This window comes from Budorcas taxicolor, chromosome 22 (genome assembly GCF_023091745.1).
Source record: "Budorcas taxicolor isolate Tak-1 chromosome 22, Takin1.1, whole genome shotgun sequence".
NCBI lineage: Eukaryota > Metazoa > Chordata > Mammalia > Artiodactyla > Bovidae > Budorcas > Budorcas taxicolor.
In genome coordinates, this window is record NC_068931.1 from 24144696 (window position 1) to 24157924 (window position 13229).

The following is a 13229-nucleotide window of genomic DNA, read 5'->3' on the forward strand; positions in this document are numbered from 1 at the left end:
ACATGAGTAACTCCAAATAAATACTAACAGAGGAAAATAAAACTAACACAAATTAAAATGGAAAAAAGAAAAAGAAAACAGTACACAATTGCATGAGAGATGATGCAGTGTGACTGAAATAAGAATGCTATATAACTCTGGCACTGTTTGGGAACAAAAGAGATACCATCAGGTTTTTAACTTTGTTAAAACTCTGTAGGTAGAGTCTATAGGTGTCATTGGGAAAAATGAAAGACTTAGAACTTCCAAATAAATTCCTGGAAAGAAAACTCAATCATATGAAGTCATAAAAGGAGGAGAAAAAAAATTTTAATTAAGTCCCCCAACTCAATAAAAAAATACACAAGTGGATTTTCATATTAGTTTTTAAAAGTAACACAATCCAATTATATGCTGTCTTACAAGAGATACTTAAAGATCACATGAATAGAAGAAAATGAGGAGAAAAACTCAAAACAGCAGGCAGACATTCAACACAACAAGAAAAGCAATACTATAATATTAACATCAGATAAAGATAAAAAAATAAAAAAAAAACCTTTTTGGGGGTAAAAAAGTAATTCCTTAGGTATAAAATGAATTCACTGGGAAAATACAATGACCTTAAGCCTGCATCCATTGAAACTGCATAACATTCAAAATTTAAAACTGAGAGAATTAAAAATAGAAATTGGTATTCCATTATGCTAGTGGGATATCTGGACATATTTTATCAGACAGTAGACGGTGAAGAAGCTGCCTGCAATACAGGAGACCTGGGTTCAATGCCTGGGTCAGGAAAATCTCCTGGAGAAGGGAATGGCTACCTACTCCAGGATTCTTTCCTGGGAAATCTCATGGACAGAGGAGCCTGCTGGGCTACAGTCCATGGGGTCACAAAGAGCTGGACATGACTGAGTGACTAATATTGAGGTAACAGGTAAAAAACTTGTCTTAAGAACGCAGAGGACTTTAAAAACTATAATCAATCTTAAACCAATGAATTTAACATACAGCACTGAACTAAGGCATTTTCTTTTAGTCAGCACTCAAGAAACAGTTTTTAAAAAATACCCTAAACAGACCACTGAGTCTCAACAAATACTGAAGAATAACAGAAAATCTCATCTCTATATCCACAAAGAAATAAAGTTAGATATCAATAACAGAAATGTAGCAACTCTCTGGTCTTCCCACACCCATTATATGTTTGGAAACTTGGAAGCAAACTTACAAGTAACTCATAAGATAAAAAAATTTGTAAAGGAAATTACAAAACATTTGGATTCTAAGTGACATGTCAAAATTTGTAAAAAGCAGCTAAATTGATTATAAAGATAAATTGTGCATATTTAAGAGTAGAAAAAATACTGAAAATTCAAGAGTTGAGTGTGCAAATCAAGAAGTTAATGAGTGAATTATTGAATAAAAACTGAAAAAGATTGTAAAGAAGCAGAATGGATATTCATAAGTAGAAAAGAACAATTATGACTATCAAGAACAGAAAAAGGATTTTTTCATTAACATTAATAAAACAAATATACCTCTAATGAGAGATGGCTTAAATAAACATTAATAGGAATAAAAGATAGGCACATATTTGAGGTACAGTATAGATTCAAAGGCAAATATAATTATAATGAAAAGTAGAGTTAAAAAAGTACGTATGGATGGATGCTCAGACGTGTTAGACTGATGCCAGGTTCCTCTGTCCATAGAATTTTCCAGGCAAGAATGTTGGAGTGGGTTGCCATTTCCTTCCCAAGGGAATCATACTGACCCAGGGATTGAACGTGCATCTCTTGCGTCTCCTGCACTGGCTGAGACAGAAGTAAGTAGGTGCCCAATATGCTACTGGAGATCAGTGCAGAAACAACTCCAGAAAGAATGAAGGGATGGAGCCAAAGCAAAAACAATACCCAGCTGCAGATGTGACTGGTGATAGAAGCAAGGTCCGATGCTGTAAAGAGCAATATTGCATAGAAACCTGGAATGTCAGGTCCATGAATCAAGGCAAATTGGAAGTGGTCAAACAGGAGATGGCAAGAGTGAACATCGACATTCTTGGAATCAGCGAACTACAATGAACTGGAATGGGTGAATTTAACTCAGATGACCATTATATCTACTACTGTGGGCAGGAATCCCTTAGAAGAAATGGAGGAGCCATCATGGTCAACAAAAGAGTCCGAAATGCAGTACTTGGACACAATCTCAAAAATGACAGAATGATCTCTGTTCATTTCCAAGGCAAACCATTCAATATCACAGTAATCTAAGTCTAAGCCCCAACCAGTAACGCTGAAGAAGATGAACGGTTCTATGAAGACCTACAGACCTTTTAGAACTAACACCCAAAAAAGATGTCCTTTTCATTATAGGGGACTGGAATGCAAAAGTAGGAAGTCAAGAAACACCTGGAGTAACAGGCAAATTTGGCCTCAGAATGTAGAATGAAGCAGGGCAAAGACTAATAGAGTTTTGCCAAGAAAATGCACTGGTCATAGCAAACACCCTCTTCCAACAACACAAGAGAAAACTCTACACATCGACATCACCAGATGGTCAACACCGAAATCAGACTGATTATATTCTTTGCAGCCAAAGATGGAGAAGCTCTATACAGTCAACAAAAACAAGACCAGGAGCTGACTGTGGCTCAGATCATGAACTCCTTATTACCAAATTCAGACTCAAATTGAAGAAAGTAGGGAAAACCGCTAGACCATTCGGGTATGACCTAAATCAAATCCCTTATGATTATACAGTGGAAGGGAGAAATAGATTTAAGGGCCTAGATTTGATAGGTAGAGTGCCTGATGAACTATGGACAGAGGTTCGTGACATTGTACAGGAGACAGGGATCAAGACCATCCCCAAGGAAAAGAAATGCAAGAAAGCAAAATGGCGGTCTGAGGAGGCCTTACAAATAGCTGTGAAAAGAAGAGAGGCAAAAAACAAAGGAGAAAAGGAAAGATATAAGCATCTGAATGCAGAGTTCCGAAGAATAGCAGGAAGAGATAAGAAAGCCTTCCTCAGCGATCAATGGAAAGAAATAGAGGAAAAGAACAGAATGGGAAAGACTAGAAATCTCTTCAAGAAAATTAGAGATACCAAGGGAACATTTCATGCAAAGATGGGCTCGATAAAGGACAGAAATGGTATCGACCTAACAGAAGCAGAAGATATTAAGAAGACATGGCAAGAATACACAGAAGAACTGTACAAAAAAGATCTTCACAACCCGGATAATCACGATGGTGTGATCACTCACCTAGAGCCAGACATCCTGGAATGTGAAGTCAAGTGGGCCTTAGAAAGCATCACTATGAAGAAAGCTAGTGGAAGTGATGAAATTCCAGTGGAGCTATTTCAAATCCTGAAAGATGATGCTGTGAAAGTGCTGCACTCAATATGCCAGCAAATTTGGAAAACTCAGCAGTGGCCACAGGACTGGAAAAGGTCAGTATTCATTCCAATCCCAAAGAAAGGCAATACCAAAGAATGCTCAAACTACTGCACAATTGAACTCATCTCACACGCTAGTAAGGTAATGCTCAAAATTCTCCAAGCCAGGCTTCAGCAATATGTGAACCTTGAACTTCCAGTTGTTCAAGCTGGTTTTAGAAAAGGCAGAGGAACCAGAGATCAAATTGCCAACATCCGCTGGATCATCGAAAAAGCAAGAGAGTTCCAGAAAAACATCTATTTCTGTTTTATTGACTATGCCAAAGCCTCTGACTATGTGGATCACATTAAATGTGGAAAATTCTGAAAGAGATGGGAATACCAGACCACCTGACCTGCCTCTTGAGAAACCTATATGCAGGTCAGGAAGCAACAGTTAGAACTGGACATGGAACAACAGATTGGTTCCAAATAGGAAAAGGAGTACATCAAGGATGTATACTGTCACCCTGCTTATTTAACTTCTATGCAGAGTACATCATGAGAAACGCTGGACTGGAAGAAACAGAAGCTGGAATCAAGATTGCCAGGAGAAATATCAATAACCTCAGATATGCAGATGACACCACCCTTATGGCATAAAGTGAAGAGGAACTAAAAAGCCTCTTGATGAAAGTGAAAGGGGAGAGTGAAAAAGTTGGCTTAAAGCTCAACATTCAGAAAACGAAGATCATGGCATCTGGTCCCATCACTTCATGGGAAATGGATGGGGAAACAGTGTCAGACTTTTTTTTTTTTGGCTCCAAAATCACTGCAGATGGTGACTGCAGCCATGAAATTAAAAGACGCTTACTCCTTGGAAGGAACGTTATGACCAACCTAGATAGCATGTTGAAAAGCAGAGACATTACTTTGCCAACAAAGGTGCATCTAGTCAAGGCTATGGTTTTTCCAGTGGTCATGTATGGATGTGAGAGTTGGACTGTGAAGAAAGCTAAGCGCCGAAGAATTGATGCATTTGAACTGTGGTGTTGGAGAAGACTCTTGAGAGTCCCTTGGACTGCAAGAAGATCCAACCAGTCCTTTCTGATGGAGATCAGCCCTGGGATTTCTTTGGAAGGAATGATGCTAAAGCTGAAACTCCAGTACTTTGGCCACCTCATGTGAAGAGTTGACTCATTGGAAAAGACCCTGATGCTGGGATGGATTGGGAGCAGGAGGAGAAGGGGATGACAGAGGATGAGATGGCTGGATGGCATCACCAACTCGATGGACATGAGTCTGAGTGAACTCTGGGAGGTGGTGATGGACAGGGAGGCCTGGCGTGCTGCAATTCATGGGGTCTCAAAGTGTCGGACATGACTGGGTGACTGAACTGAACTATGATTTTAGCCAATATCTTTGAACACATCCCCAGTGGCTAAGACGGTAAAAAGTCTGCCTACAATTGGGAGACGCGGGTTCAATCCCTGGGTTGGGAAGATCCTCTGGAGAAGGATGGCAACCTACTCCATTACTCTTGCCTGGAAAATCCCAGGGATGGAGCAGCCTGGTATGCTACAGTCCATGGGGTCACAAAGAGTTGTACAGGACTGAGTGACTTCACGTTCACCACAGACTGTTCAGTTAAAACTTTATGGTTCCCTGGTGGCTCAGACGGTAAAGCGTCTGTCTACAATGTGGGAAACCCAGGTTCAATCCCTGGGTCGGGAAGATCACCTGGAGAAGGAAGTGGCAACCCATTCCAGTATTCTTTCTGGAAAATCCCATGGATGGAGGAGTCTGGTAGGCTACAGTCCATGGGGTCGCAAAGAGTTGGACATGACTTCACTTTACTTTTGAAGACAGATAAACTAAAATATTTCAAGCTCACAAATTTTCAAATTATATTAAAAATAGCAAACATCAATAAATTTGTGTAAATTCTTATAAAATAAATAGAAAACCCTCCTACTCAAACTGTATACACATCACATATTACAAACAGCTCTGAAGACTAATTTTACCAATACATCAAGCAACTCTCCCACCACATATATATATATATTCCAGAGAATAGGGAAAGAAAGACAGCTCTTAAATTTACTTTATGAAGTTAATATAACTTATTTCAAAATAAGGACACACAAGGATAATACAAGAAAGAGAATTTGTGGCCAATCTCACTTCTAAACACAAAAATGTACAATTTTATCAATTAAAAAAAATCTAAAGGATTCCCAAAAAAACTCTTGACATTTGTTAGGAGTGAAGTCAAAGTGATACAGATGTATGTTTGATTAGCACCTTTATTTTTCTACATATTTAAAGTGTTTCACAGGAAAATAAAATAGACTATAAGGAGAAAGGAATTTCAAACATGCTGTTGGTTACTATCTGGCATGGTTCAAAATATTTAAGAGTATCATAGGGATGCAAAGAAAGATTCAGAGAGGTACATAGACTTTCATGAGAAAATAAAAAACAAGATCTATTTCAAAGATGTCCATCGAAGCAAAAAAATATGCTTTATAATTTCAGTACAAAGACAGAGCAGATGAAGTGAAGTCACTCAGTCGTGTCTGACTCTTTGCGACCCCATGGGCAGTAAGTAGCCTGTACCAGGCTCCTCCATCCATGGGATTTTCTAGGCAAGAATACTGGAGTGGGTTGCCATTTCCTTCTCCAGGGAATCTTCCCAACCCAGGGATCGAACCCAGGTTTCCCACAGTGTAGATAGACACTTTACCATCTAAGCCAGAACTTATTGCTAAATTTGTGGCCACACAGGATGTTTAATCCCATTTTAATTATCCTAACATACTTATTCTTAATTGGCTTAAGAACAAGCTCATTATATCTAATCTTATCTTATACTTGTCTTATCTTATCAAAGCTAGTACCTCACCTCCCTAATCAGAGGAAGAAAAGATGCAGTTCTTAGTGTCTAATTCCTGCACACTAAAGTATAAAGTAGTTGAAGTCTAGAGAAGCAGAGAAGAGAAGGGACAAACTGCCACACTAAGTGTCTACATTACAGAAGACAACATTAGGAGTCAATAAAATCATGGGAAAGCATCTGATCGGGGTCAGGGAAATTATTGTAACCAAAGGGAGTTTGAAGAGCATCAATCTGAGTAAAGGCGGCAGACTCTGGAGCTTTCCAGAAGGGAAATCCCACAGGATTAGCACATAAAATGTCCACAGGAGATACACTCAAGCAGAGGGAAGGAGCCCATTAAAGAGGCAGACCAAAGCTTTATGTTACAAGAACTGCCCAAAGAAATACAGAAAGAGCTCAAAATCAAAGAGTTCTTCGTTGTCTCAAAAAAATTACAGAGGAATAGATTCTGAAAGAGCTCAGTGAAGAAAAGTAGGCTTTTGAAGAGTGAAGTCTAAAGAGAAAACAATGATCAGAGGGCAAAATCTAGCCATCTACAACCTAAATCCGAGTACCTTTCACAAAATGAAGAGACTGTACAAATTCTATCAGGGAGCATTGACTTGATTACAATACAGTACCCTGAGGTTAGTGACAAACAAGGATTATGGAAAAAAAATAGATTTTTAAATGTTACTAATCCTGATGGACTCTTTGCAACCCTATGGACTATACAGTCCGTGGAATTCTCCAGGTCAGAATACTGCAGTGGGTAGTCGCTGCCTTCTCCAGGGGATCTTCCCAACCCAGGGACTGAACCCAGGTCTCCCACATTGCAGGCAGATTCTTTACAGCTGAGCCACCAGGGAAGCCCATTTAAAAAATAACATAACGAAAACACAGAAGTAAGAGGGACTGTAAGTGCGATTATCTCCCCCTCCTTCAAAATATATTATCCAAAGTTTGAGTAGTTAAAAAAATTATCACTTCTATTTCAGTCTGTCACATTTTAACAGCTTTGGAGAGAACTTTCAGATATGAATACATCTTGTGGCAATGTTTAGCGATTTTGTTTTTGGTTTTACTTCCATTCTTTTTTATTATTCAGGCCAAACTTAATTAAATTTAGTATTTTTAATTAAATGGTATAATTCGGTTTTTCTAAGATGACCTCTGACTATGGCTACACATTAGGAGATGTCAAATACTATTTATAAAACAACAGGGAAAGTTATTGTTGATGACAGGATTTCAGGTTACTATTCAATTTTTTTACTTTCCTACATTAATTTATCTTAAAAGTATGTAACATTTTATGAAACCAGCAAAGTTGTAATTCTTCACTACAAAAAGATTAAACCTAATAAAATATACTGGAATGAATCCCAGAAGCTGGACTCACCGAGGACATTTATTAAAATCCCCTCAGAGACATCCATTAGAAGCTAGAATTTGTTTAGCAAGCACTTTTTAAACTCCTACTGTGTGACTAGGAAGGAAGAAGCATAACTATAAATGGTATAGATCAACGACCTCTAATTCAAGGAACTTACATTTTACTTATGGAAATATACAAGAAATTAATACCAAAAAAGTGGTAAGAAAGATTATCATTAATAATTTTTTGTAAATTTCATAATCCATCTCTCAGAAAACTCCATAGGTGAGGTTTTATATGAGTTTTATCCTTTGCTAAGATAAAGATATGGGCTTCCCTGGTGGCTTGCTGCTGCTGCTGCTAAGTTGCTTCAGTTGTGTCCGACTCTGTGCGACCCCATAGACGGCAGCCCAATCTGCCGGCAACGCAGGAGACCTGGATTCGATCTGTGGGTCTAGAAGATCCCCTAGAGAAGGAAATGGAAAGCTTCTCCAGTATTATTACCTGGGAAATCCCTGGACAGAGCAGCCTGGAGGGCTACAGTCCATGGGGTCACAAGAGTTGAACAGGACTTAGCGACTAAACCACACCAAGTTAATGATAAAGGACATTAAAACAACTGATTAGGCAAAAAAAAAAACAAAACCCATATACTTCAAACTCCATTTTCAGTCAGAACCCACCTTACAATCTCACTGATGTGGTTTTTCCACCTAGTTATTTGGTGGTCTAATACTATACTAATTTTTAAGCCCTGAGATAATCAAAGGGCCCTTGTAGATACTGTTAGTTTGTTTTCATGCATGTCAGATTAGTATTTTCTACCAGGCATGACTCAGAAATAGGAGCGGGACCAACAAGGTTTCGGTTGTTTTTTAATATAACATCATCAGAGAAATACTCTTTAGATCCATTTTCTTTTTCAACTGCACTCACTCAGAGTAACCCACGTCACCATGTCTACTCAGCCAGAGAGCTACTCGGAGAAACAGCCACAAAACCCTGGCCAAGAACAAATAAGATAAAACAGGAAAAAGAAAAAAAAAAAAAAACTATGCGAAAAGTAGTGGGTTCCCAAGCTGAGTGCTATCAGTATTTCTTGTAAGAATTTCAAGATCACTATCAGAACCGGAACAGCTGAGGGACGCTGAAGCTTTCTTATGATTACTATTGTAACCCTGTCACTGCTGCCACACCACCACCACCACTGTGTGCTCCTCAGCCTCCCCAGAAAGCTGGCCTGTGAAGGAACCTGAGGAGGGTTGCACTGTGGTCTGTCCTTTATTGCAGGGACCTCGGGAAAACTCTGGAATTCACTGTGTCCTGGGCCACATACACTTAGATGCCAAGATCCTGTTGAAACCTATTACCTTGGACAGGGTGACTATTCCACTATTGGACAAATTAAGTAACTGCCAAAGACCAACAGGAAGCATCCAGGGACAACTAGGAGTATTTTATGTCCTGTTAGGATAATCTGACAATGAGGATCAAACTCTTCACAGTCTGAAGTCTAATTTAGACTGGATTTAATTTCAGAATTATCAGCTGAAGGTAGAACAGACTTGCAGCATTTATTTTCACTCAGAATGATTTCAACAGGCTAGGACTTATATTCTGAAGGAGATCAGCCCTGGGATTTCTTTGGAAGGAACGATGCTAAAGCTGAAACTCCAGTACTTGGGCCACCTCATGAGAAGAGTTGACTGATTGGAAAAGACTCTGATGCTGGGAGGGATTGGGGGCAGGAGGAGAAGGGGATGACAGAGGATGAGATGGCTGGATGGCATCACCAACTCGATGGACGTGATGAGTGAACTCTGGGAGTTGGTGATGGACAGGGAGGCCTGGCGTGCTGCGATTCATGGGGTCGCAAAGAGTCAGACACGACTGAGCGACTGAACTGAACTGAGGACTTATATAGTTTTCTCTCCATAGAGAAGACAAAAAAGGTTAAAGCTACATTTCTAAAACTGTGTGAATTAGATGTCTAACTTGTAGGAGAGGCAGATGACTCTATCTGGCTGGCTAAGGAGTATTGGGTGGGCTCATTTGGTTTTGCGTTCACCCTGAGTTGGTTCAACAAAGAAAGACCTTCCCGAAGAAGCACAGGGTCAATCTTATTCAACTACACAGAAGTAACTATCCTACTATGCAGAAAACTACAGGATGTCTCACTCATCAAGACAAATATACTTGCCATCCTGTTACTTATAAATAACTCGCTGAAAACGTATTCAACACCTACTAAATGAGAGAGACATAATGGGTGTGGAAAGTACTACAAAGATAGATGGGAAAGTCACTGTTTCTAAGGAAGTAACAACTTCATGGCAAAGAGTGGGGAGCAAAATGTACATATATATATATGAAGTAATAAAACCATCCTGATTCTAAAATGTTGCACAGCACACAGAATCTTTTACTCTATAAGATCCCTAAGGTCACAGAACATCAGAAACATCACTTCCTAAAAGAGACATGAGATACTACCTGGAGATGGTTACATTTAAGGCCATTTTACTTCCCTTTGACATGTTTTCACTTATCATTTTATAGTGCTGGGCATACACTGGAGGGTTAATCACTACTACCAACTTCATTTGCACAAAAGAAGCCGCTGTACTCAGTTGGTTGCTGGGTTAGTCAGTCAGTCAGAGTTCCTTCCTAGTAATAAACTTCAGGTAACTTTTGACAGATTTTTACATTAATTGACTTATTTTAAATCCCACCTTCTTCCTCTGTCTCATTTTACAGGATCAGCCAGAAAATCTGTTAGTTACTAGCTCTCCTTCTATGTGTAACGAGGGTCCCTACATTTTAGTGCCCATGGCAGGCTCATCACATCATGGATGCTATGCTGCTCTTCACTGATGCCCACAAGTCTAGGTAGACTAGACATTCAGAACATATCCCCAGATAACAGTTTAGATTTTGGGAGGCAGCCAGTCCCTGGCTTAGATCTTTAGCCATGTCATTTATGGACAACCTCCTTCACCCTCTGGCCCTCAGTTTATTCAGGTGCAAAATAAAAATCATTCTACTGTACATAATTGAAGCAAATGAGATAACATGGCAAAGTATCTAGTCATTGTTCAGTTGCTAAGTTATGTCCGACTCTTCTGTGGCCCCATGGAATGTAGCCAGCCAGGCTCCTCTGTTCATGGGATTTTTCCAGGCAAGGATACTAGAGTGGGTTGCCATTTCCTTCTCCAGAGGATCTTCCCCAAATAGGAATCGAACCCAGGTCTCCTGCATTGGCAGGCGAATTCTCTACCGCTGAACCACCAGGGAAGCCCCATAGTACCTAGACCACTGCATTAAATACAGGGAGTGGGTAAGATTTTACCCTTCCATTCCTTCCTTAAAGTAGGTTCATTATTTCCAGTACTCTGTAGTCTAACAAAAAGCAGGTTAAAAAGAACATAGTGGTCTCTCTCCTTTATCACCTTTTAAATTTGCTAGCAAATGAGCCAAAATACCTTTACTGGTTTTTGTTAATGCGTAAGATGTTTAGTGGCATGCAGGATTCCTAGGTTACGACAATTAAAACAAAAGATCCTGACTGAAGACCTGAACATCTGATAGGATCCTGAAAAGAGTACAAGCCTTGCTTACCTCCCAGCCCTGAAGGCAGCTAATTAAAGGAATGAAGAGGTCCCTGTGCCTTGAATTTTCTTAAACTCATGATATGGTGTTGACTTTCCTGAGGTTGGTAGCACACAAATTTAACAGACGGTCACTGACTTTTTAATTACTTAAGGTATCATATGTTGACTGCAGCCATGAAATTAAAAGACACTTACTCCTTGGAAGAAAAGTTATGACCAACCTAGATAGCATATTCAAAAGCAGAGACATTACTTTGCCGACTAAGGTCCGTCTAGTCAAGGCTATGGTTTTTCCAGTGGTCATGTATGGATGTGAGAGTTGGACTGTGAAGAAGGCTGAGCACTGGAGAATTGATGCTTTTGAACTGTGGTGTTGGAGAAAACTCTTGAGAGTCCCTTGGACTGCAAGGAGATCCAACCAGTCCTTTCTGAAGGAGATCAGCCCTGGGATTTCTTGGGAAGGAATGGTGCTAAAGCTGAAACTCCAGTACTTTGGCCACCTCATGCGAAGAGTTGACTCATTGGAAAAGACTCTGATGCTGGGAGGGATTGGGGGCAGGAGAAGGGGACGACAGAGGATGAGATGGCTGGATGGCATCACTGACTCGATGGATGTGAGTCTGAGTGAACTCCGGGAGTTCGTGATGGACAGGGAGGCCTGGCGTGCTGTGATTCATGGGGTCGCAAAGAGTCGGACACGACTGAGCGACTGAACTGAACCGAAGGTATCATAACATGATGTTTTGGGGGGCTTGTTTCTTTTTAGTATATTCTTTACATATCACTCTCCCATTACACTTTTCAACTTCAGAAGCTACTTAAAATACTTTAGAAAACTCAAAGATTAAGGGGAAAATGTCAATATATATGTAGGTATGGTTATACACTAACTTACACATTTGAGGCCAGACAATAACTATAAAATGATTTAGCCTTGGAAACAATGAAAAAGATAATTCTGCTATATTTAAAGAATTTGAAGCAAAAATAAATTCTGTTTTCCCTAAGATCTCTGATATAAGGCTATCTAAACCCTATTATAAAGACTTTACTGAAAATATGCTCCCAGAATTTAACAATATCTTGGTATACAGTTGGCAATCAATAAATCTTTACTCAATCAATAAATACATGGGTTAAAATCTTGCTTGAATTTTACAAACAGATAAACTCTGCAAATAAGAATTACTGTAAGTTGCCAAGAAAGTAAGTGGCAGAACCAGTAATAAAGTTCAGGTCAATAAATTTGTACTTTCTACCAGCCATTTTACAAAATGTTACAATGATCATCACCCTTACTCAGAGATAAAATAACTGAGAGAAATGAAGCCATTAGGTCCAGGCAACCAATAAGGCAGGTTTGGTCTAGAATTTTAATGTTCAGCCTAGGATATGTTTATTTCCCTCTTTCTCAATTTTCATATTCCTTTTCCCCCTAATGTTGCTGTTGATTTCCTGATGAAAAGTTATCAGGAAGGAAATCTTCAGAAGAAAACCTGCGGCTGACTTGCAGGACCTCATACGTGTGTCTCCTACACTTCTCAGCAATTGTACACTGTTTTTCAGACAAGCAGTACTGAATATTTCAAGCAGCATAAGATGAAAAGCAAGGCAGAGTAGTTTTACTGCAGCGTATCCCGACAGTGTACTCTTTAGTTCAGTGAACACTTTATAAAAGTTGCATTTCCCCCCCTCCCCCCAGTACAGTGTATTCCAATAAAGTGAAACCCAGTAGCAGGAACAAAACACGGCACATCAGACTGAATCATGACTTGGCAGATAATTACTTGAATCGTATATCGTTTAAATCCCTTATCTTTAGCCTCTGCTCCGTCCGGCAATATCATTCACAAATTTAGCAACATGCTTAAAATCATTCCACTGTAATATGCTGCCTTATTTAGCACCTTCTTTGGTTTAGATACACTGGGAAGATTTAAAATTTCCCTTGTTTAACTATTAAAAGAAAGTTCCTATTATTTAATTCAACAAT

At 39.4% G+C, this 13229-nt stretch overlaps 1 protein-coding gene across 1 annotated transcript in view; it reads right to left on the reverse strand.

Annotated features, from left to right (window-relative positions):
- The window catches only part of ASXL3 (ASXL transcriptional regulator 3), a 194157-nt gene that overhangs the window by 75471 nt on the left and 105457 nt on the right, over nucleotides 1-13229 (reverse strand). The gene's annotated exons all lie outside the window — the stretch shown is intronic.